The 23706-nt window shown below is 35.5% G+C and overlaps 1 protein-coding gene and 1 long non-coding RNA gene across 2 annotated transcripts in view; both read right to left on the reverse strand.

Moving 5' to 3' along the window:
• The window catches only part of LOC125856948 (receptor kinase-like protein Xa21), a 38448-nt gene extending 22095 nt beyond the window's left edge, over nt 1–16353 (reverse strand). The window contains exon 1 of the transcript XR_007445575.1: nt 16257–16353. The gene's annotated coding sequence lies outside the window, so the exon portion shown is untranslated. The remainder of the gene's footprint in view (nt 1–16256) is intronic.
• Nucleotides 1–17423, reverse strand: part of LOC125856971 (uncharacterized) — a 58703-nt gene extending 41280 nt beyond the window's left edge. The window contains exons 1-2 of the long non-coding RNA XR_007445579.1: nt 17298–17423; nt 17082–17153 (exon numbers count right to left, since the gene is read on the reverse strand). This is a non-coding gene — a long non-coding RNA (uncharacterized LOC125856971). The remainder of the gene's footprint in view (nt 1–17081; nt 17154–17297) is intronic.
• Nucleotides 17424–23706: the final 6283 nt, after the last annotated feature.

Raw genomic sequence — 23706 nt, forward strand, 5'->3', positions numbered from 1 at the left:
GTATCAACTTTAATTCCCTCTCCAGACACAATGTGGCCTAAGAATGCCACAGGCTCAAGCCAAAACTCACATTTCAAGAACTTAGCATACAACTCTCTATCCTTTAAAGTTTGGAGAACTATTTTGAGATGGCTAGCATGATCTTCCTCATTCCTCGAATAGATTAGTATGTCATCAATGAATACGATAACAAACATATCTAAATAGGGCTTGAATACTCTAATCATAAGATCCATGAATGTTGCAGGCGCATTAGTCAAACTAAAAAACATAACTAGGAACTCATAATGACCATAACAGGTCCTGAAGGCTGTCTTTGGAATATCACATTCCCTTACTCTTAACTGATGGTAACCTGATCTGAGGTCTATCTTAGAGAAACATGTAGCACCCTGAAGCTGATCGAAAAGATCATCAATTCTTGGAAAAAGATACTTATTCTTGATGGTAACCTTATTTAACTGGCGATAATCAATACACATCCTAAGGGAACCATCCTTCTTCCTCACAAATAAAACCAGAACGCCCCAAGGTGAGACACTTGGTCGAATGAAACCCTTATCAAGAAGATCTTTCAACTGTTCTATTAGCTCTTTCAACTTTGTTAGTGTCATTCTATATGGCGGAATAGATATAGGACAAGTGTGTGGAAGAATATTTATACCAAAGTCTATTTCTTTCTCTAGAAGGACTCCGTGAACATCATCTAGAAAGACTTCTGGAAACTACTTTACTACTGAAACTGACTGAATATGAGGTATCTCAACACTAGAGTCATTAAATCAGACTAAGTGATAGACACACCCCTTGGTAATTAACTTTGTTACCTTAAGGGACAAAATAAAACGACCCTTAGGCACTATTAAACTACTTTTCCACAATAAGATTGGTTCATTTGGAAACTAAAACTTGACAACTCGAGTTCTACAATCAATTGAGGCATAACAAGTATGAAGTCAGTCCATACCAAAAATAACGTCAAAATCTACCATGTCTAATTCGACTAAATCAGCCATGGTGTCCTTGTGATTGATGGAAATAACACAATCACGATATACTCGCTCAGCTAGGATAGACTCCCAATAGGTGTAGAAACACAAAAGGGTTCACAGAGTTTCTCAGGAAGAACATCAAAATTATTTGCAACATAAGGGGTTACAAAAGATAAACTTGCTCCTGGGTCAAGCAAAGCATAAATATCAAGGGTAAAGACTTTGATCATACCAGTGAAAACATCTGGAGAATTCTCTTGCTCTTGACGACTAGTGATCGCATAAAGACGATTTGCTCCTCCGCCAGAACCAAAAGTAGCTCCTCTAGGTGTAGCCATGTCTGGTGAGCAACTGATGAAGATTGGGCTTTATTGCCCTGATTCTCATTACATTGCCAGTTCTTAGGGAACTCTTTCATGAAGTGACCCTCTTGTCCATACTTGAAACAACATGTGGAGCCATCGCGACACTTACCTGGGTGGGTTCTACAACACTTAGCACATGCATGAGCCCAGTTACCTTATCGTGCCACACTATTCTGAGACTGTGCAGATCTAGCTCTTAAGTGCTGGAATTCTGACTATTATACTCACCTTTGTTTCTGGGTGCAGGTGTACTAGCAGATTGTCACTAATAAAACAAAAGAAAACTAAGAACACAAAATAATTGAGTCCCTCCGGAATGCGAGGAGGCTCACCACTGACTCTTGAGTGCTCAGCTGGATCAACGACGTGCAGGATGTTGATCCGGGTTACCTGAATCTGCATCATCAAACGATGCAGGCCAACTGGCATCAGTACATGGAATGTACGAGTATGCGAGCTGGAAAACTAAGCAACAAAGGCTAGAATGAAATCTGGAAGAAAACTGAATAGCTTACCTGGCTCAACTCAACTCAACCTGACTGACTTCTTTCAATATAAGGCAATTTAAAACAAGTGCGATATAAAGAAAGACTGTTTAAAACATGCTATAAACTCTGTGTGTATACAAGGATACAATAAGCCTGAAATGTATATAGAAATGCAATGAACTGATGTATATAAAAATACAATAATTTCTATGTATAAAATACAATAACTGCTGTGGGAGTTTCTCTAACCGACAACCATCACATAAGAGCTATAGTGATGATACAGCGATCGACCTCACGCTGCCAGAGCATCTTATACCCGGCCAAAGGTATAAGACCTGAACTGCCTAATGGATCCACTAGTCTAATCTGAAAAGGATTCATCTAAAAAGTATGATCCTTTTCTACCCATGGTGGCTAACATGGTTCTATGGGGGCTGTGGGTTCTTTGAACGCTCCCCCAATTCGGTGCTCGATACTACTCCCAAAAATGTACTGGCTCTTATGTTTTTAAAACATATTTCTTCCTGCTGATATGAGATAATTACTCAAAAACTAGCCCGAAGGCTCTTTTGGAAATCTCAGTTTCCAACCTTGTTTAAATGTAAAAACATTTCTTTAAAACTTCTTTGGGAATACATAGTTCCCTAATACCTTTGAGAAAATAACTCAACTTTAAACTCTTTACTTTACTTGAACTCTTGGCTTGATGTGAAACTCTTAACTTATGACTTGATTTGAAACTCAATACTTAACTTGGAACTTGAGCCTTAGAATTAAGTTAAAACGTTCAATGAAGGCTCTTGGAAAACCTTAAGGACTTGCTTGCTTCTAAGCTTGACTTCACTTGACTTGGGAACTATCTTTCCTTGAAAACGGAATTATGAATTCCAGGTGTTCGGTCACATGTTATGGAGGGATTCTTGAATGCTTAGACGTACTTTGGAATGCCGGAACAACTATACAACATAGGTATAATACTTGAGAGCATGCATGAGAAAGTGAGAAAGAATGGGGGAAACTTGGCTGAGACTTCAGATTTCTGGTGACACAGATGGCATTTACGGATGCCATCGACGGACCGTAGATGGACTTACGGTCCGTCCTGCAGGTCCGTAGATCACGTCAGAGACTTCCCAAGGATTCAGTTAAAAGAAAATGACTAAGTGTTGACCTTAGGTTCGAACTTACGATCCGTAGGTCGGGTTACGGACCGTAGGTCGTGCCCGTAGATCGACGCCCCAAAAAGCCCTGCTTCTGTCCCGATTGACGGTTGACCGGTATGGACCGTCAATCGATCTACGGTCCGTAGGTCACACCCGTCGATGGGAATCGATAGCCAAAATTTGCTGGTGAATCAACTTCAAAAGGGTCATAACTCTTAGAATCATAATTCCCTCAACATACAATATAATTTCAACTTAAATACACAACCCAACCATGTCTCACAACGAACAATAACTTCAACAACTTCAACAACAAATTCCAATCTTTTCTCAAATCATAGAATAAGCTTAGCGTGTGTGTGGGGGAAAGGATCAACCCACACGAAGAACTCACATACCTTGATAGGGATCACCCCCGACGAAAATCCACAATGATCTTGACGAATCTTGTTGATCTCCTCTTTCTTCTCTTCTTCTTCTCATTCTCCTCTTCTTCTTCTCTTCTTAACTCTCAAGAACCCTAACTCTTTCTCTTTCAAAAAGGGACAAAATGATCCAAAGATCAGCCTAATACAACAATACAAGCTCAAAATAAATGATTTGTGAAAAGACTAAAATGCCCTTAAATTTCCGGACGGATCACCCTTCCAACTGCCCAACTTCCAAAGGGCATAACTCCCTCATACGAACTCGGAATCGAGCAAACTCGGTGGCGTTGAAAAGGTCATTCCACGAGCTTCGCAACCATAACTGGAACTAATCCTAAATCATCCTGAGCTAGGAGTTACGACTACTCAAAGTTGGCCAAAAACTCACTTCTTCCCATACTTAAACCAAATTTCCAGATTCTAAATTTTTCCAAAAATGACTACTTTCCAATTTCAAGCTTCTTCAAAGCCACTTCAAATTGTCGGATGTTACACAGATGATGGAGCATGTCCCTTTTTCTTTTGCTGGAAAGAAGACCCGTTCACATTATTTCTCTGCTACTCGGACTTATTCCCTGTCTTCGCTTTCTTGTTTTTAAAATCCTCTCTATCCCTCAGCTTCTCTTCCTTAACCTGCTGCACATAGACCATCAACCTTGCAATATACATGTCCCCAATTAGCATGGCTGCCTTGCCCTCTTTGCTTGACAAACGGGACAACCCAGCAACAAAAAGACTCATTCTGCTTCTCATAATCGTAATCATCTCCGGAGCATATTGGGATAGTTGGGTGAACTTCAAGTTGTACTCATGAACACTTAGTGAATCTTTCTTAAGGGTGAGAAACTCTCGTACCTTGACCTCTCTCAATTATCGGGGAAAGAAACCCCCCAAGAAAGCCTCATCAAAACAAGCCCAACTCACAGGTGGTGCCAGCTCTACCCTTCTTCCACTGGTCAAACCAAGTACTAACAACATTCTTCAGTTGATATGCAACTAGTTCTACTCGCTCAGTATCGGCAACGTCCATAACATCAAATAACTTTTGCAGTTCCTCAATAAAACTTTCTGGATCCTTTGAACCAGTGAAACTTGGAGGATTCATCCTCAAGAAGTCTCGAATCCTCAAAGTATCAGTCACTTGCTATCTAGACCCTCTTTGTTTCCCAACCTGGTTAGTCAGAACTTGGCTTAACTTTCGAATCGCTTCCCTGAACTCAGCATTCGTGACTTCTCCTTGGGGTTGCACTTCAAGTACATTAGGTACCCCTTGCTCATTAACGTTCCTCATAGAAGGACGACCTCGAACAGCTCTTCGCGGAGGCATGATTAACTGAAAAACATGTGCACGCACGAATTAGAAAAAGACTTTATAGAGATGAACTCTATCGCACGAAATAGGTATGAAAGAAGTGAGAAAATTTCATAAGTGTTGCAGCCTCCTAATTATAAATATGGCGCGCTTCACACCGATAACTAGGACTTTACTGACACGACTTCATAAACTCCCTAGGACTCTTGAACATTGTGCTCTAATACGAAGTTTATCTCACCCCGAGCCTACACCCTGGACGGGACTGGCACTAGAGAACCATTGTTGGCCCCAAGCGAACCCTTGGTATGGCTTACTTACTCAGCAGAAGACTTAAACACAAGAATGATCTCAAAAGGGTAACTCATGCAACGTCTTAAAGCAATATTAAACTTAGCCAAAATGGCAACTCAAGTCTTAAACGTATAAAACTTAAAACGGAAAAACTAAAGGACTATAGCTACTTGTCTATGAAGCCTCTAAAACAAAGAGGGATATTGGGACAAGACCCCCGATCATCCTAACAACCAAAAGTACTAAATCAAAGTAAAATGAGTCCTCCGAATAGCAAGAAAGCTCACCAACTGACGAGGCGCTGGATGTTGATCCTGGCTACCTATGTTTGCCTCATAAAACGATGCAGGCCAAATGGCATCAGTGCATTAAATGTACGAGTATACGAGGGGAATGCTAAAACAAGACATAAGCTTGAAAGGAATCTGAAAAAAGCACTTACACTGACTTTACTCAACTCATGAACAACTCAACTCAAATGCAAGGTAAAACAACAATAAAGGTACAATTTATACCAAGCATTTAGACATGTAAATAACAACTCAACTGGTTAAAGAAATGAAATAACAACTCACTTTACTCATATAATAAAGTAATATAGTTTCTGTGGGAGTTTCTCTATCGACAACTACCACTATGAGCCTAAGTGATGATACAACGTCTTACCCACGCTGCTAGAACTGTCCTATAATTTGCCGTCATATAGAACAAATTAACTAAGTGGATCCGCTAGTCTATGCTAAAAAACACTAAGGAATCATCTAAATAGTATGTTCCTTTCTACCCATGATGGCTACATGGTTTATGGAGACCTGAGTTATTATGCACTCGCATCCCCATATCGGTTCTCAATACTACTCCCAAAAATACACTTAACTCATATGTTTTTAAAACAAAACTCTTTCTTAGGTTTGAGATAATTACTCAAAACTTAGCTTAAAAGCTCTCTTGGAAATTGGTGTTTCCTTTCTTACTCAAATGTGAAAACATTTTAACCTTTTGGAAATACTTAGTTCCCATATAATCTTTGAAGAAATGAAATCTTACTCTTATTCTTTAGTCAACTCAAAGCTTAAGTCTTAAAACGAAGTTAAAACGTTTGTAAAAGACTTTTGAAAAACTCTATGAACTTCCCTTGACTTGATTTTTAACTTCTTGACTCGACTCTTAACTTTCCTGGAATTGAATTATGGATTCAAGGTTCATGATCTCATGTTTATGGATGATTTCATGATGTTTAGACATACCTTAGAGTGCTGGAATCAACTAGGAAACATAGGTACGTTGCTAAGGAACTAGTATGGAAAGAAGGGGGAAATGGGAAGAATTGGAGTCCCTGGCGCTCTGAGAGGCGCGGGGTGCCAACCTTAAAACTTCAAAGGTTTGGGTGGGGAGCACTAGCTGGTACGGCGCCCCATAGCCCATACTTTTCTCCTTCGTTGTTCACCCCCTGCCTAGGTAAACTCCGACTTTTCTCCTTCATTTTTCAACTCTAAATCCCCTATTTCAACTTAGTTCTTTCCCCAAACACTTAGAATCGACTATACCCTCAATATATACAAAATTCAACTCAAAATTACACCTAAATATATGAATCTACCTCAAGAAACTTCAACAACAAGAACCCACAAGATTTCAAACGAATTAACAACAAGAACTCATAGGATTTGGTTTCAAAACATTACAACTTCACTAAATTGAATCATGATTGGCACGTGGGTGAACTAACCCAATGCTACGTAATCTCACATATCTCGTAGGGATCAACCCTTGGCGAAATCCACACACAATTCTCCAAGAACTCGACGAAACCTTGCTTCTTCTCCTTTTTTCTCCTCTTCTTTTCTCTTCTCTCAAAACCCTAACTTTTTCCCAAAAGCATAAACTCACCAAGTTCAGTTTAGACCCCAACTAATTACCAAAAAAACGAAATTAAAATAATAGGGTATGGAAAAGACCATAATGCCCTTCTAAAATCCTGATTAGACTTTTTTTATTTGAACAATCCAACTTCAAATGGGCATATATCACTCATACAAACTCAGAATCGCACAAACTCGGCGGCGTTGGAAAGATAATTCCAAGATATTTCCTACGGTATCTGAAAGCACACCAAACTCATCCTGAGCTAGGAGTTATGGTCGTTTGAAGTTGAACAAAAACTCAAACTTAGCATAACTTAACAAATTTCTAGATTTTTCATTCTTTCCTAAAATGACTATTTCCAATTCTAACTCTTTCTAGCTCTTTCAAATAGCGAGGTGTTACATTAGATAACTGCAAATTAATCATGATATAAATGTATGAGAATATTAACACCTTTTATTGGATAACGTGACTTTTTGCTAATACATGAACCATATTAAATTGCTTGTAAATTTTCAAAATAACCTTTTGAAATTCCTAAAAAAGATCTGTTATTTTTTGTTTGAGCATTGAAACATTAATGATTGCATAATAATTTTGTTTCTAAGCATAAGTTGTTTAATATAAACAAATTTTCTTGGATAACGTGACTTTTTGCTAATAAATGAACCATATTAAATTGCTTGTAAATTTCAAAATAACCTTTGAAATTCCTAAAAAATATTTGTTATTAATTTTTTTGTGCATTGAAACATTAATGATTGCATAATAATTTAGTTTCTAAGCATAAGTTATTAGAGGAACAATGTTAATTTAGTGAAAAAATGGTCATTTAATTTTTTTTAGAAACATTTAATATCTAATTAATTAGTTTTTTATAAGAAATTAATTTAGTCTAGGGTAAAATGGTAATCCAATTTTGCAGTTTGGTGCTTCCCACTCTTAATATGATATTATTATTGTTGTTGTTGTTGTTGTTGTTGTTATTATTATGATAATATAATATGATATATGATGATGATGATTAAATTAAATATACAAATAGATTATAGATGATAAATATTATTAAATTAGATATTTTAATTAGGAATTAATCTAAGGAAGTGCAAAAGTCATTAACATTTTTACTAAAATGATACAATTTAACATTTAAATTAAATAATTAAATGTTTTTATAACATTTTAATTTATAGTAGGGGTAAAACCGTAATTCAACTTTTAACTTTTTTTGTTCTCACTTATAGTAATACATGATATGATATATGATATATGATGATATGATATGATTATATATATATATATATATTATATTATTGCTCTGTTCTAGTTTGTATGACATAGTTTGCTTCAACATGAAATTTGAGAAGGAATTAAAAACTTTGAAACTTTTAACCTTAAACATGTCGTACATATATATGACTGTAAAATATTCATCTCAAATCTATTTTATATATATGGTTGTGATTTCCACAAAATTTTATGTGATGTATTACACGTTATTGAAATGTCATCTCATTGAGGAATATTACATTGGCCAACTTTATAAAGACAAAACCACAAGAAGACTGGTCAATTGCGTATACTGAGGGGTAAGGGAATTGATTGAGAAAAGTCAGTCAACTTGTATTATTGAAATCTGTTACAAATCCATTTAATTATGGATGTTTCTTTGCATCAACAATTACCTAACATAATGCATGTATTAATTTAATGTAAGCCTTAAAGATTACTAACGTATTTTGGTTAAGGTAGTAAACGGATAATTTCTACTTCTTATAAAAGGGTCTTCTTCACCCTTAAAGAAATACACAATTGAAGAGATTAAAATAAGGCTCTCAACTTTATACTTTTCATCATCATTTGTCTCTCTATATTGTTTAAGTATTCTTGCATTTTCCTCTTGTTTTACAACACGTTATCAGCACGAGTCTCTAACCAATTGAGACATACTTAATTCGGAATTATCTTTTTTTTCCTAAAAGTTAATCGATATACATTTATATGTTTATAACACCTCTAATAGGACTTGCATAAATCTTTGATCTATAATTTAATTACTACATATATAACTTGATTTATCTATTATTATGATACTTTACTAGGTATAATAATCAATATGTTTCAGGTTTAAATTGCTATGTTATTTATATGCTACTAACTTATAACTCTAAATTAATTACTAAGTAATATGATAGCATGCTAGTTAAAATATCTCGTAAGTATTTTCATACATTATGACAAGTATATTGGTGTGTCATAAAGAAGAATATTATTGTATTAAATATGACTTGAAACTCTTACAAAATTTGGCGTTAATATCTATCGAAACTAATAATAAATATTGTAGAACAATTAAAATTACATATTAAATCTACTATTTTAATACGTCATTAGTTTATATGTTTTTGAGACATTAAATGTGCATGCATATAACATATAATATATTTTATAATCATATGTTATACTTTATCATTTGAACATTAATTTGCCATTTATTATAAAGAAACCAACATCATAATATTAACTCAATTATTTTATGATAGTTTCCATCATGTCAAATTTGTCAAAGCTTGAATTTGTGGCACTTGACATTTCTGAAAAGAACTATTTGTCATGGGTACTTGATGCTGAAATTCACCTTACCTCTAAGGGTCTTGGTGATAGTATAATCGAAGGGAATAAGGCATCAAGTCAGGATAAAGTGAAGGCTATGATTTTCCTTCGTCATCATCTTGATGAAAGCCTGAAGGTTGAATACTTGACGGTAAAAGATCTACTTGAATTGTGGATAGGTTTGAAAGGGAAGAATGACCACCTCAAGACAACGGTATTGCCAAGGGCTCGTTTTGAGTGGATACATTTACGGTTTAAAGATTATAAAACCGTAATTGAGTATAACTCTGTTGTATTTAGAATCACTTCCCAATTGAAATTATGTGGGGAAACTATAAATGATGAGGACATATTGGAAAAGACACTAACTACTTTCCATGCCTCTAATATGATTTTACAGCAGCAATACCGTAAAAAAAAGTTCTCAGAAATACTCTGAACTGATCTCATGCCTTCTGGTGGCTGAGCAACATAATGACCTTTTAATGAGAAATCATAAAGCCCGTCCCACTGGAAGTGCTCCATTACCGGAAGCACACGGGGTAGAAGCACACGACCAGTCTAAAATAAGACAAAATAATCGGGGCCATCATAATGTGTGTGGGCGTGGCAAAGGCAAAAGACGATATAATAATCGTCGAGGTGGCGGTCATAACAAAAGGGAGAAAAATATGGTTTCTCAAAATAATCCTTCAAAAGGCAAGGGCGATCACTGTCATTGTTATGGCCTTAAAGGTCATTGGAAAAATGAATGTCGGGCACCTGAGCATTTTGTCAGGCTGTATCAAAATTCCTTTAAAAGGAAAGAAAATAAAGACGGTGCCTCATCTCCTAATGCCCGAGTAGAGTCACATTTGACTCTCAAAGATGATGCTCACGCAGGGTCTTCTAAAAAATATGATGAGAATATTAAGGTATACTTAGCATTGAAAGATAATGCTTTTGATGGGCTCGATGAGATTACTCATCTGGAAGCTGAAGACTTCTTTAGGGATCGCAATTGAAGATTGATAATTGAACTGGGAAATGAATAATGTTGTTATGTGTTTTTAATGTCTTACATAAAGTTTATGTACTTATATTTTCTTTTGTTAAGTTTCTTACTTCTTATTATGTATTTTTATATTTATGAAGATTATAAAATTTCCCAGTTTTCAGTTGGATCCAAGATGAGTAATGGAAATATATGTCTTCTAGACAGTGCCACAACTCATACAATACTAAGAGAAAAGAAATATTTCTCGCATTTGATTATGAAAAAGGCATATGTTAATACAATATCCGGTAGTACAAAGTTGATTGAGGGCTCAGGAAGAGCGGCCTTATTACTACCTGGAAGAACATTATTGGAAATTAATAATGCATTGTATTGTAGTAAGTCTCAAAGAAACTTGTTAAGTTTCAAGTTTATTCGCCAAAATGGCTATCATGTTAAGACTGCAAAGGAAGGAAAGGTGCAATACCTTTATACTACTACGATAAATGCGAAGAAGAAAATTGTGCATGAAAAATTGCCTGCACTTTTTCTGGGTTGTACCATACAAATATTGGTACGGTTGAATCACCTATCGTAGTAAACAAAAGGTTTACTGGTTCTAATGTATCATTTGGCATGACCGGTTGGGCCATCCCGGTTATAATATGATGCGCATAACAATTGAGAATTCACATGGGCATACTTTGAAGAACTAAAATATTCTTTAATCAAAGAAATTCTCTTGTGTTGCTTGTTCACAAGGAAAATTGGTTACCAAATCATCAACGACTAAGGTCTGAGTGGAATCTCCTGCATTTCTGGAACGGATACATGGTGATATATGTGGGCCTATTCACCCTGCATGTGGACCATTTAAATATTATATGGTCTTGATAGATGTGTCTACAAGATGGTCTCATGTGTGTTTATTATCAACTCGCAATATGGTTTTTGCGAGGTTGTTGGCTCAAATAATAAGGTTAAAAGTACAATTTCCAGATTATACAATAAAAACAATACGTCTTGATAATGTTGGTGAGTTTACATCTCAGGCATTTAATGATTATTGTTTGTCCAATGGAATAACAGTTGAACATCTTGTTGCACATGTTCATACTCAAAATGGTTTAGCAGAGTCATTGATTAAACGTCTTTAATTGATAGCTAGATCATTGTTGATGAGGACAAAGTTGTATGTTTCGGTTTGGGCGCATGCTATTTTGCATGCATCGGCACTTATGCGCAAAAGGCCAAACAGTTATCATGACAGCTCCCCATTACAATTGGTTTTTGGTTAGGGGCCAAATATTTCCCATTTTAAAATCTTTGGTTGTGCAGTATATGTTCCAATTGCTCCATCACAACGCACAAAGATGGGTCCCCAAAGAATCTTGGGATATATATTGGGTATTAATCTCATTCTATTATAAAATATTTGGAACCTATTACTGGAGATTTATTTACGGCAAGGTTTATTGATTGTCATTTTGATGAATCAGTATACCCAACATTAGGGGGAGAACAAAAGCATAGATTGGAATTCACTTTCACTGTCTCATTTAGACCCTCGAACAAATCAATGTGACCAAGAAGTTCAAAAGATAATTTATTTGCAAAATATTGCAAATCAACTGCCGAATGCATTTACTAACCTTCCATGGGTTACTAAATCATATATCCCAGCTGCTAATGCTCAAGTTCGAGTTGATGTCCCGATAGGACAAAATGTTAAGGCAAATGAATTTGGACCACGCTTAAAATGTGGTAGACCAATTGGTTCCAAGGATAAAAATCCTCGAAAAATGAAAGGAATAAATTATCAAGATGATCATAGCATGGAGGCATTGCTCATGAAGAGCTCCGAGACATAATAAATGATGACACCACTGAAAAGGTCTATGTACCTAAAAATAATGAGAATGAAGAGATCTCTATAAATTATGCCTCGATGAGAAAAATGTGGAATCAAAATAATATTGTGGTGGATAATATTTTTGCCTATAATGTTGCAGTTGAAATAATGCAACAAGATGAGGATTTGGAACCAAGATCTGTAAATAAATATAGACAGAGAAATGTTTGGTCAAAATGGAAAGAAGCAATTCCAACAGAATTGGCTTCACTTGAAAAACGTGAAGTTTTTGGACTAATAGTCCGAACACCTGAAGGTGTCAAGCCAATTGGGTACAAGTGGGTTTTTTTGCGAAAACATAATGAAAATGGTAAAGTCGTAAGATATAAAGCACGACTTGTGGCACAAGAATTTTCACAAAGGCTTGGCATTGATTATGAGGAGGCATATTCTCATGTGGTAGATGCAATTACCTTCAGGTATCTAATAAATATGACAGTTCATAAAAAGCTTGAAATGCATCTAATGGACGTTGTCACAGCCTATTTGTATGGCTCACTAGACCACAATATTTTTATGAAAATCCCTAAAGCACTCAAAGTGCCTGAAGCATATATAAAATCAAAAGAAAGTTGTTCAATAAAGCTTCAGAAATCCTTATATGGATTGAAACAATCGGGGCAAATGTGGTATAATCGTCTTAGCGAATACTTGCTAAAGGAAGGGTATAAGAATGACCCTATTTGTCCTTGTATTTTTATACGAAGGTCAAAATCTGAATTTGTAATAATATTTGTTTATGTTGATGACTTGAATATCATTGGAACTCCTGAAGAGCTTTCAAAAGTTGTTGAGTGTTTGAAGAAAGAATTTGAAATGAAAGATCTTGGTAAGACAAGATTTTGTCTTGGCCTTCAGATTGAACATTTGACAAATGAAATATTTATCCATCAATCAACATATACTGAAAAGGTTTTGAAGCGATTTTACATGGATAAATCACACTCATTGAGTACCCCGATGATTGTAAGATCTCTTGATATAAATAAAGATTCACTCCGACCTCAAGAAAAGGATGAAGAGATTCTTGGTGATGAAACACCATATCTCAGTGCTATTGGGGCACTAATGTACCTTGCCAACAATACCCAACCAGGTATTTGTTTCGCAGTAAGTTTATTGGCGAGATTCAGCTCATGTCCAACAAGAAGACATTGAAAATGTGTTAAGCATATATTCAGATATCTTCAAGGAACAATTGATATGTGATTGTTGTATTCTAATGCATCCAAGTCAGAATTGTTCGGTTATGTAGATGCAGGATATTTGTCTGACCCACATAAAGTTATATCTCAAACAGGCTATTTATTCACATATGGAGGTACAACTATATCATGGTGTTCGATGAAGCAAACAATAGTTGCTACTTCTTCAAATCATGCAGAGATAATAGCCATTCATGAAGCCAGTCAGGATGTGTAGGGTTGAGATCAATGACTCAACACATTTTGCAAATATGCGATCTTTCTGTGCAATCAAAGACTCCGACAATATTGTATGAAGATAATGTTGGTTGCATAGCTTAATTAAAGGGAGGATATATCAAAGGAGACCGAACAAAGCATATTTCACCTAAGTTCTTTTTCACACATGATCTTCAACAAAATGGTGAGATAAATGTTCAACAGATCCGTTCGAGTGATAATCTTGCAGATTTATTCACTAAGGCATTGCCAATGTCAATATTTGAGAAGTTAAGATATAAGATTGGAATGTGTCGTCTCTAAGATATCAAATAAATTTTTCATCAGGGGGAGTAAAATACGCGTTGTATTCTTTTTCCCTTAGCCAAGGTTTTGTCCCACTGGGTTTTCCTGGTAAGGTTTTTAATGAGGCAGCACTCAAGGCGTATTACAAGATGTGTGTGTACTCTTTTTCCTTCACTAGGATTTTTCCCATTGGGATTTTCCTAGTAAGGCTTTAACGAGGCACATTGTCTATAAACATCCAGGGGGGAGTGTTACAAATCCATTTAATTATGGATGTTTCGTTTCATCAACAATTACCTAACGTAATGCATGTATTAATTTAATGTAAGCCTTAAAGATTACTAACATATTTTGTTTAAGGTAGTAAACGGATGATTTCTACCTCTTATAAAAGGTTCTTCTTCACCCTTAAAGAAATATACAATTGAAGAGATTAAAATAAGGCTCTCAACTTTATACTTTCCATCATTATTTGTCTTCCTATATTGTTTAAGTATTCTTGCATTTTCCTCTTGTTTTACAACAAAATCATAATTTTTTTAATTAAAATAGTTGGATTATTTATATCATTATATGGTCTAGAACCAAGTCAACGAGAGGTCATGCAGTCTAAGACAAGTTTGGAAAAAAATGTATGTTGCTTACCCTTCGATATACAGAGAGACGGATTCATGATTTAAAGTTGATAATTTTTTATGATGACTTTAAAAGAATACATACATATATATATATATATATATATATATATAACTAGATTCATAGTTTTTTAATTGTTTTTTCATTGGATTCATAGTCAGATATTTATAAATATTTTGTGAATTTCTCAATATAAATATAGAATTTCTTGTCTTTTTTGCTAAACATGTTTTAGCTTGAAACTCAACCATAATAACCAATGGGCGATGAGCCTATGCTCATACTAAGCTTACTAAAGTTATAACAGAGATGTTTATTGCTCGCTTATATAAATGTGACACTGTTTAATAAAAATCCTGCCGATAAAAATAGAAAGGAATTTAAGACATTTCTAGCGATCAAAGTGTTATTCAACCTATAAATGAATGATCATATATCTGTAGCATATATACAAGGATTGGAAAATACCATCTAAAACATATTTTCAACCTATAACTATGATATCAGGGTGCTATTTCAATGAGATTGTTAGATTATTTATTTCTCAATTAAACTCATAAATATAGCAGAAGCCTCACACTTACCGGCTCCATCCTGAATATAGCAGCTTCAAAATGAATGTCGTCGCGACTTTGCATAAATCTGCTAGCATCATTAAACCAGGCCCTGAAGTTGTCAAGTACAAGAGACTTCCAATCAAACTCCATCACACTATCCTCCTTAAAAAATTTAGTATTCAAAACAAATAGTGTAAGAATTGTTTTGCAATTTGCATTCGGAAATAAATTGTAAGAAAGTGAAACAGGTTCACACTTTCTGGTTTATTCAACCATTCAAAACATAGCTACAAATAAAGAAAGTTAACGAATGACTAAAGAAACCAGTACTCAAATCTGAAATCACAAAATGCAACACTCTCAAGTACAAACAATACATGTCTCCAGGTAGTAAAGAAACCAGGTAAACAAAAAGCATCAGGTTAATTTGAAGCTCAGAAAAGAACACCATCCAAACAGATGTTGATCACTTCTATGTTTCCAGAAATGCGTTGTTGATATTGTTAAGCCTCTTCACTACATTTTTCATGGTCACTCTTGATTTTGGTGTTTCCTTTGTGCAGTCTAAAGCCAATTCTATCATGGAGGCTATGCAGATTTCACTTTTACAAGTGATTTGCTCTTCCTCAGAAAAAATATTGGCATCCACAACGTCCATCATACTCCCTGAAAATGATTTTATTATCCATTTCCTCAGGTCAAGATTTTCATTGAATATATCTTCATCTGTTGGCCTTCTTTTCGTCAAAACCTCCATCAACATGATGTTGTAGCTAATAACATCACCACTAGCAGACAATATTCCCTCCGAGCCATATTCTTAGAAAAGGATTGACGAAAAGTTACTCAATTGAAATACAACAACAATTCTCTTTTTACTTCTACAACTTGGAGAGGCGTAATTATGATAAGAGAAAATCAATGAGAATAGATTTTTTATACCTGGTGCAATGTATCCAAGAGTGCCCAATGTCTCTGTATGTGCCATGGTCTTGCTGACAGCTAAAATTTTAGATATTCCAAAATCAGCAACATGAGCCACCATATCTTCATCCAAAAGAACGTTGGCTGGCTTCAGGTCGCAATGAACTATTGGAGTGTTACAACCATGGTGTAGATATTCGATTGCCACAGCCATATCAAGTATTATGGAGACTCTTTGAAGGAGGTTCAAGTGGAACTCTTCTCTATACACCCAATCCTCAAGACTCCCATTGGGCATAAATTGCAGAACAAAGGCTCTTATATAGTCACTAGAACATGTAGTAATCACCGGAACAAGATTTTTGTGTCTAACATTTCTCATCACTTCACATTCGGTATCAAACCTCTTGCATACTTGCTCATTTTCCAAATCCAAAACCTTAATGGCCACTGCAGTTCCACCAAACAATGTGCCTTTGTACACGGAGCTAGAGCTTCCCACACCAATTAAATTGGATTCATCATAATTAGTTGTTGCTCGTCGAATCTCGTGATAAGAAACTAATCGATGAGTCGTGATTTCCAGTACCTTTTCCACATCTTTGGACTTTCCTTTCTTTTGTCGTTTCATTATCCAAATTGAAACTAACAAGAACATCATAAATGATGATATAACCACTAGAGTAACAATTTTTAGCAGAACCTCTTTAAGTTTTGATTGTTTTCCAGGATTAGTGACAGGACAAGCAGGAATCTCCACTATGTGCACTCCACATAGACCTTTGTTCCCAAGAAATGATTGCAGAGTGAAATTTGCAAACACGCCACCACTCAGTATTTCACCTTCTAAATCATTAAATGAAACATTAATGCTTTTAAGGTAGGAGAGTTTTTCCAAAGACTTAGGAATTGTACCTGACAATGCATTTGAAGACAAATCCAAGTATTCTAAGCTTATCAAGTTGGCAAAGGATAATGGAATTTGACCAAAAAATGAATTGTTTGATAGGTCAAGAGACTGCAGGTTTTGAAGTTCCCCCAATTTGGTTGGTATCACACCTGAAAAGTGGTTACTGGAAAGATGTAGTTCTACAATGGCTTTCAGTCCTCCAATATCTCATGGAACTTCTCCCTCTATTGAATTCTATGACACGTCTAGATAGAGAAGACCACTCATTTTCCAAAGGCTCAATGGATTTTTGATGAAAATCTATTAGAACCCAAAGAAAACAATTGTAGCATGCTTAGACTTCCTAAGCATTCTGGAAGTAATCCAGAGAGCTCATTACCATCCAGAAATTTTATCTCCTGTATTCAGATTAGCAAACCATAAATAATAAAAGATGAAAAGAAAAACACAAAGAACTATCCGAGTCCACAGAACCCACTATATGTCCTTAAGAAATTTAATCCCCTCAAGTACTCGAGGTTGCAGATTAATTCCTCCCAAAATAAAACGGATTAACCATTAAAAAAGTAGAGGTACCTCAAACTTCGATAATTTCAACGAACTCAAAATGACAGCAACGAATCACACACAGAGACACCATCGATGGATTTTGTTTTGTAAGAAATGCATGCAAAAGAAAGGAAGAATTTGATGCTGAAAAATGAGAGAAAACCTCTTTATTTATAGCCAACAAAGGGTAAAGGTCACAGCCCTTTGAAAAGAAGACAACCGTTCAAAAAGAAGACAACATTTCAGAAAGGTCACAACACTTTGGAAAAGGCATAACCCTTCAAACGGTCACAACCATTTAGAAAGGTCACAATACTTCGGCATAGTCATAATTCTTCAGGAGTCACAACCGTTCATTTTCTGTTCACACCTTTAAAACCCAACAATCCCCCACATGAATAGGGAATGGCTATTGTTAAAACATATACATGAAGTGTGATTTGTAATTAAGGATTGATTGCCTCTGGATAAGTGGGTTTCCCATTGAACTTTCCATAGTGAACATTTATTGGATATACTCGATCAATCGGTAGATTTGATATCTTTGAACTATCGAGCTTTAGTGTATACCTAGACAATATAAGTCACACAATCAACCCTTGAACTATTTTTGGTTCTCATTGTTTTGTTCGTTTCAGCCATGAACACGTCTTGGTTTATAAGTGCGTAGAGAACTGGCCTTACCGAATTCTCCTTGAAGCAGTTTACACTTCACACTTACATAGGTGATTTCTAAATGTGTTATCCTGTAGATACACCATTTGCTATATCCTGTATCAAACTTAGAAATCATTAAAAAGTCATAATGCCTTTATCCATGTTACTGAACATTGTCTTGTCATGAGAATGGACCATAAAAATATTTTGACAATGTTGAACCGTCATCAATGACTTTGTTTGATCTCCTTGAACCTAGATCTTGGGATCTCCAGTCTTCTAGGTAGAGTTACTGCCACAATGACTTGTTCTTGGCCATAGTCCCATTCCCTTTGATAATCTATCAACTCCCTCTCTAGTTAGGCCTTTTATAAGTGGATCCGACACATTACCCGTTGACTTTACATAGTCAATTATGATAATTCCACTAGAGAGTAGTTCTCTAACGATATTATGTCTACGTCATATATGACAAGACTTTCCATTATACATCATGCTCCATGTCCTACCTATTAAAAATTAACTCTCATAGTGTATGCATACTGGAGCTAAAAGGTATGGGCCAAAAATCTTGCAAGAAATTTTGGAGTCATTCAACTTTTTTACCGGCCTTATCTAGAGTGATAAACTCAGATTTCATAGTAGAGCGAGCGATACATCTCTATTTGGAAGATTTCCAAGAGACTGCTCCTCCACCAAGAGTAAATACATATCCACTCGTGGATTTTACTTCATTTGACATGGTGATTCAATTTGCATCACTATATTCTTCCAATACTGTTGAACATTAGTTATAATGCAAAGCAATAGTTTTTTTAAGTTTGTTTTAAATACTCCAAAACTCGTTTCATTGTCATCCAATGAGTTTGATTGAGACTACTCGTGAACCGACTTAGTTTATTAATAGCATATACTATATCTAATCGCGTACACTTCATGATATATATCATACTCTTCAATACTCTAGCACAATCCAATTGTGAGTCACTTTTGCCTTCATTCTTTTGAAGTACAAATCTCACATTTATAGGAGTCTTGACAATATTGAAATTCAAATGCTTGAACTTGTTAAGTACATTTTCAATCACATCAGTAACTTCAATATCTTTCATATCGAAGTTACTTTCTAGCATATACTTAGTAGCATTTATGTGAAAAATGTCTCTTTTGATGATCAACATGTCATCAACATAAAAACAAAACAATGACCTTGTGATTTGAAGTGTCTTTAATGTAAAAACATTTATCACATTCATTAATCTTGAATTCATTTGCCAACATAGTTTGGTCAAACTTCACATATCATTATTTGGGCGCTTGTTTTTAGTCCACGGAGTGACTTAACAAGTTTACAGATTTTCTTTTCTTTACCAAAACCACAAAGCCCTTGGGTTGTTCCGTGTAAATTTCTTCCTCCAATTTTCCATTTAATAAAAATGTTTTCACATCCATTTTGACGAATTTGAAGGCCATATTTCGCAACTAGAGTAATTAAAATCTGAATTGATGTAATCCTAGTTAGTGCTTTTATCTGTCAAACAAGGCTTTCTTATTGTCTAAAGCCTATGACAACAAGTCTGTCTTTGTATTTGTCAATAGTTTCATCAACTTTCTTTTCCTTTAGTAGATCTACTTTGAACCCAAAAGTTTATTTCCTGGAGAAACATCAACCAACTCTTAAGTATGGTTGCTCAAGATTGAATCTATCTTACTATTGACAGCATTTTCTCAAAGAGAATGAGTCCACAAAGGACATAACTTTCAGAATATATGCGACTCATTTTCAAGAAGAAATATTACTGTAATACCCCGTATCCGAAAATAGACCAGATTGCAGATTTCTGATGTTACGGGTGGCACTTACTGATGCCATCCACGGACCGTAGATGGACTCACGGTCCGTCCTGCAGGTCCGTGGTTCGTGACAGAAAACTTCCCCAGAACTCAATCAGAAAATTTGGCTAAGTGTTGACCCACGGCCGGACTTACGGTCCGTAGGTCAGGTCACGGATCATAGTTCGTGTCCGTGGATCGATGCCCCTAAAGCCCAGCATCAGTCCCGATTGATGGTTGACTAGCACGAACCATCAATCGATCCACGGTCCATAGGTCTGACTATAGGTGAGGGTAGCAGACAGTTAGCTGAAACTTTTGATGGGTCAACTTCAAATGGTCATAACTTTTAGCAAAAAATGAATTAGTGTCCCATAACCTATGATATGATAGATAATTGAATCCTCTCTCCAACGCCACCGAGTTTACTAAAATCCGACATCCGAGTAAAATGTTATGCTCGTTTTAGTGAAGCCCTGTCGGGCAGACTCGATCGACGACTCCAATCGACGGACCGTCGATTGACCTACGCCCCGTCAGTCCAATCCGTCGGTCACTATAACAGCAATTAAGTTAGGGGTCTTTTGGACTTTTCCTTTTTCGTTTAATCCCTAAGACACGTCATTTTGACCCTAAATTATGAGGTTTTAGTCAGTTTAAACCTAGAAACATAATTAGAACTTACCTTAGTCAAAATCATTAATCAAAACTTAGAAAATTAGAATCAAGAGAGGAGAAAAAGGTCAAGAACCCTAGTTCAAGAACGCAGCGAGGTTTCTTCAGTTCCAGCCCCGAAATTGAAAAGATTTCTCCATGGAATTCGTCACCAGGTATGTGGGATTTCATTAGTGGGTTCCTTTCGCCCATTAGGTCCCTAGAATTCAGTCAGTTTCTTGATTCCCTTATTATGAATAGACCTAGGGTTTCTAGAATTACAGCAGATCATCATGAATTAGTTATTAACATGTTCCAAATCAGATTATCATGTTATTACATCATTTCTCGCATGAATTTCAGAACTCTAGCTATGTATTTCTTTAGTTCTTGAATTACACATGCTAGGTCAGATATCTCAGTTATTCAGCTATACATGCCTCAGTTATTAATGCATCATTATCAGATTAATTATTGCATTCTCAGTTTGCATGTTCAATTTTGAGCTATCCAGTATTTATAGAAATTCAGTCATAACCAGTTAACCACTTAATTCATTGGGAGTAGCATAATACCGAGTTGAACTAGGGTTCAGCATACCCATATAGTCCCAGAACTACGAGCCACATAGGTGTAAGTCCCCTCTGTGGGCAACATCAGTTTAGTGATCACGCCAGTATGCCTCTATACCTCTGCCAGGGTATATTGGGTCCTCTCGATGGGGGGTATACATTGGACTCCACATTTAGCTCATGTGGTTTTATGTCAGTTATTAGTAGCTCCCACAGTTCAGTCAGACTCTATTGCATTGACCACATTTACAGTTCATTCGGTATTCAGTCAGCATGTTATAAATTGGTCATTGCATTCAGTTAGCTCAGTATTCAGTATCTATATCATATTCAGATTATTTCATTTCTTTATTGCTTTATTCAGTTATACGTTCTTTCAGCTTTACTCTATCCTGCATGCTCAGTACCCTTCAAGTACTGAGCATACGTGCGCTACATCTTCTCGTGATGTAGGTTCAGGTTTTCAGTATCCAGATCACGCTTAGATCAGTTCCCGGTCTTAACTTCAGCAGCATCAGTGGTGAGTCCTCATTCTTCGAGGACTAGTGATATGTTTATCTTTATCGCTTTTAGTCTTTAGTTTCAGTTTTGCTAGATCTAGTTAAGGCATGTCCCAACATTTCTAGTCAGTTTAGAGGCTTATTTTAGACATAGTTAGATTCAGCTTAGTATTGAGTTAATATCTTCTTTGTATTAAACTCATCAGTTTTCATTTATCTCAGTTATAGTATATGGGTTATCCCCATCTTTTCATTTTATTTATGATTTAGCTTCAGCATCAGTTTATTATCTTTAGTATGCTCATGATCATACCAGCAGGGTTAGCTTGGGATCACTTGTGGTCCTAGGTCCCGTGTCCGCGTCTCGGGGGTAGCTCAGGGCGTGACAATTACAAAATCAAACTCGTAGGAAGTAATTTGTCCTTTGACATTTACTACGCCTCCGAATCTCTTTATTAAGTACATTCTCCTTTGGTTCTTTCCAAGGTCGTTTAGACCCTTCACTTGACTATCCTACGGTTCGGACTTATGAACCATAAATCGACATGCTTTACCATTTGTTATCCAATGAACATACAATTCAAAGTCTTAGGTCCTATTTTGACCCGTTTGGGAATAGTTCCCTCATTTCCATTTCTCATATGAAATAGACTGTATTGGAAATTGTTTGATCACTATATTTCAAGAGTTATTGCTTGTATAAACTTTAAGGGACGACAAACAATTCTCTATCAAGATACAACAAAGCCTGAACAAACACAACTTTACGTTGCTCCCTTTCTTAACAAACAAAAGTTTTTAGTTTTTTATATTTATTACTCCCTTTACTAACAAGCAAAACTTTTTATTTCTCTCTTTCTGAACAGACAATTTTTTTATTGTTCTCTTTTGCTATAATGATAGCACCCCCCACAAATTTTGTGGTAAACCTGAACTTATAAATAGGACGTTCAACATTCCCTTCAAAGTTCGGTTTTTTCCTGTCAACAATTTCATTAGATTGAGGTGAGAATGTGCAATAATTTGATGGATGATTCCATTTTCCAAATATATTTCTCTAAAACTTCTAATCATGATAATCTTTTTATCCAACTGATTTTCAACTTCAGTTTTATATTGTCAATATGTTTCTATTACTTCATCCTTACCATTCAGCAAATAAACATAACAATATCTAGTGCAATTGTCAATAAAATTTATGAAACACTTTTTCCCACCACGAGATGGTGTTGACTTCATATCACAAATGTCAGTGTAAATCAATTCTAAGGTATTAAACTTCCTTTCAACAATTGATTTATTGCACTAGAAGTTAGGCAAAACTTCTAAGTTGATCAGTTTTTGCAAGGTTTTGTAATTGACATGTCCCAATCATTTATGTCACAAACAATTTGATTCAAGCAAGTAAGAACAAACAGAATACTAAGTTTGAAAAGACCTTCTGTGAGGTAACATTTTCCCACAAACATTTTGTTCTTTACTTTTTATAACTTTCTTAAATACAGACATTGTTTTAGAGCCAACACCTTGCCATATATCCTTTTCAGAAAGACCTTTCCATAACATTCAATTTGTTATAGAATTACCCATGACCATAGTCTCATCGGTCCAATAAGGGTAATATGACCCAAATGTTTGTTTTACAACACAAACATAACAGATCACTTTTCACCAATGTTCATGTCTATACAAAAAAAAAAAATTAATAGACATATCTTTTCATGAAAAATCACAATATTTTAAGTGAAACTTTTTCATCTAAGAATACAATTCTTTTGAACGAGTAATATAAT

Source organism: Solanum stenotomum, chromosome 2, assembly GCF_019186545.1.
Source record: "Solanum stenotomum isolate F172 chromosome 2, ASM1918654v1, whole genome shotgun sequence".
Taxonomy (NCBI): Eukaryota; Viridiplantae; Streptophyta; class Magnoliopsida; order Solanales; family Solanaceae; genus Solanum; species Solanum stenotomum.